This window comes from Propithecus coquereli, unplaced genomic scaffold (assembly GCF_000956105.1).
Source record: "Propithecus coquereli isolate 6110/MARCELLA unplaced genomic scaffold, Pcoq_1.0 Scaffold66, whole genome shotgun sequence".
Lineage (NCBI taxonomy): Eukaryota > Metazoa > Chordata > Mammalia > Primates > Indriidae > Propithecus > Propithecus coquereli.
Window position 1 is genome coordinate 9773944 of NW_012152618.1, and position 3696 is coordinate 9777639.

Genomic DNA, 3696 nt, shown 5'->3' on the forward strand with positions numbered 1-3696 from the left:
TTTTTTTTTTTTGAGACAGAGTCTCACTCTCTCCCCTGGGCTAGAGTGCCATGGCATCATCATAGCTTACAGCAACCTCAAACTCCTGGGCTCAAGTGATCCTCCTGCCTTAGCCTCCCGAGTAGCTGGGAGTACAGGGTGAAAGAGTGAGACCCTGTCTCTAAACAAACAAGCTAACAAGCAAACAAAAGGACTTCCATTATCATTCCTTTTAGTTGTATACAACTACAGAAATATCTCGAGATATTATGGGTTCAGTTCAAGATTAATTGAATCTTGAACTGTGATTCACAGAAATTTTTTTTGTTTCCCAGTGCATGTAAAAGTTACATTTATACTATACTGTAGTCTATTAAGTGTGAAATAGCATTGTGATTAGAAAGCAATGTATAGGGGACGGGTATATGCATACACAAAGAGTGCAATGCACACCATCCGAGGGATAGACACACTTGAAACTCAGACTTGGAGGGGAAGCAAGGGTAACATACGTAACCTAAACATCTGTACTCCCATAATGTGCTGAAATAAAAAATAAAAAAAAGCAATGTATAAGTCTTAATTTTAAAATACTTAATTGCTAAAAAAAAATGCTAACAATCATCTGAGCCTTCAGAGAGTTGTAATCTTTTTTGCTAGGGGAGGGTCTTAACTTGATGTTGATGGCTGCTGACTGATCAGGGTGGTGGTTGCTGAAGGTTGGGGTGGTTGTGGCAATTCCTTAGAATAAAACAACAATGAAGTTTGCCGCATTGATGGACTCTTCCTTTCACGTGATAGCATTGAACCTACAGTAGAACTTTTTTCAAAATTGGAGTCAATTCTCTCAAACTCTATGGTGCTTTATCAACTATGTTTATATAATATTCTAAATCTTTTGTTGTCATTTCAATAATGTTGACAGCATCTTCCCCAGGAATAGATTCCATATGCAGAAACCACTTTCTTTGTTCATCCATAAGAAGCAACTCCTCATCCGTTCAAGTTTTATCATGAGATCGCAGCAATTCGGTCACATCTTTGGGCTCCACTTCTAACTCTAATTCTCTTGCTATTTCCACCACATCTGCAGTTATTTCCTCCACTGAAGTCTTGAACCCCCCAAAGTCATCCATGAAGGTTGGAATCAACTTCTTCTAAACCTCTGTAATGTTGATATTTTGACCTCTTCCTATGAATCATGAATGTTCTTAATGACATCTACAATGGTGAATCCTTTCCAGAAGGATTTCAATTTACTTTGCCCAAATCCATCAGAAGAATCACTATCTATGACAGCTAAAGCCTTACAAAATGTGTTTCTTAAATACAATCGACCCTCGAACAACACAGGTTTGAATTATGTGGGTCTATTTATACATGGATGTTTTTCAACAAATATATTGCAAAAAATTTTGGAGATTTGCGACAATTTGAAAAAGCTCGCTGATGAACTGCATAGCCAAGAAATATCAAAAAAATTAAGAAAAAGGTATGTCGTGAATCCATAAAATATATGTAGATACTAGTCTATTTTATCATTTGCTACCATAAAATATACACAAATCTATTATAAAAAGTTAAAATTTATCAAAACTTATGCATACACTTACACATTTGCACATTTGCAATTGAGAGAAATTTAAATAAATGAAAAGATGCAGTTATTAAATCATAATTGCAGGCCGGGCACGGTGGCTCACGCCTCTAATCCTAGCACTCTGGGAGGCCGAGGCGGGTGGATCATTTGAGCTCAGGAGTTCAAGACCAGCCTGAGCAAGAGCGAGACCCCGTCTCTACCAAAAAAAAATAGAAAGAAATTAATTGGACAGCTAAAAATATATAGAAAAAATTAGCCGGGCATGGTGGCTCATGCCTGTAGTCCCAGCTACTCAGGAGGCTGAGGCAGGAGGATCACTTGAGCCCAGGAGTTTGAGGTTGCTGTGAGCTAGGCTTGACACCACGGCACTCTAGCCTGGGCAACCGAGTGAGACTCCGTCTCAAAAAAAAAAAAAAAAATCATAATTGCACAAAATTAACTGTAGTACATATTGCACTACTGTAATAATTTGGGGGTCACTTCCTGTTGCTATTGCAGTGAGCTCAAGTGTTCCAAGTATCAGCTTAAAATGCCATAGGATGCTAATCATATTGCCATGAGCAGTTCATCTCCCCAGTAAATTATGTATGACAGTAAAAAGGGATCTCTTGCGGTTCCTGTGTTCTTTTTTTTTTTTTTTTTAAATCATGTTTAGTGTGATGTTGTAAACCTTGTATAACACCATGGGACCCATATGAAGTGCCACTGGTGATGTTGGAAGTGCATCCAAGAAGCAGAGAAAAGTCATAACATTACAAGAAAACCTGAATTGCTTGATAAGTACCATACATTGAGGTCTGCATCGGCAGACACCTGCCATTTCAGATAAATGATTCATCTTATAAACAGATGACATCAACTCCCAGTATTGATTTTCTTTTCTCTAGTTTACTTTATTGTAAGAATATAATATATAATATATTTAACACACAAATATGTGCTAATCAACTGTTTATGTTATTGATCAGGCTTCCAGTCAATAGTGGGTGATTAGTAGTTAAGTTTTTGGGGAATCAAAAAGTATACTCAGATTTCTGACTGCAGGAGAGTTGGCTCCCCCAACCCCCATGTTGTTCAAGGATCAACCGTAATAAGACTTGAAAATTGAAATTATTCCTTGATCCATGGGCCGCAGAATGCATGTTGTGTCATTAGGCATGAAAACAATTTTAATCTCCTTGTACATCTCCATCAGAGCTCTTGGGTGACAAGGTACATTGTCCGGGAGCAGTAATGTCTTGAAAGGAATCTTTTTTCTAAGCAGTAGGTCTCAATGGTGGGCTGGAAATATTCCATGAACCTGTAAACAGATATGCTGTCATGCAGGTTCTTTGTTGTTTCATTTATAGAGAACAGGCAGATTAGATTTACCATGATTCCTAAGGACCCTAGGATTTTCACAATGGTAAATGAGCATTGGCTTCAAAAAACAAATTTTTTTAAGAGACAGGGCCTCACTCTGTTGCCCAGGCTGGAGTGCAGTGGTAAGATCATAGTTCGCTGCAGCCTGGAACTCCTGGGCTCAAATGATCCTCCCATCTCAGTCTCCCAAGTAGCTGGGATTTGGCTTCAATTTAAAGTCTCCAGCTACATTATTCTTTACTAAGAGAGTCAGCCTGTCTTTTGAAGTTTTGAAACCAGGCGTTTCAAAACTTCTCCTCTGTAGCTGTGAAAGTCTTAGATGGCATCTTCTTCCAGCAGAAGGCTGTTTTGTCTACATTGAAAATCTGTTGTTTAGTGTAGCCACCTTCATCAATGATCTTAGCTAGATCTTCTGGATAATTTGCTGCAGCTTCTACATCAGCACTTGCTGCTTCACCTTGTACCTTTATGTTCTGGAGACGGCTTCTTTCCTTAAACCTCATGAACCAACCTCTGCTAGCGTCAAACTTTTCTTCTGCAGCTTCCTCACCTCTCTCAGTCTTCACAGCAATGAATCGAGTTAGGGCCTTGCTCTGGATTAGGTTTTGGCTTACAGGAATGTTGTGACTATTTTAATCTACCCAGACCACTCAAACTTTCTCCATATCAGCAATAAGACGATTTCACTTTCTTATCACTCATATGTTCACTGGAGTAGCACTTTCCATTTCCTTCAAGAATGTGTCCTTTGCGGC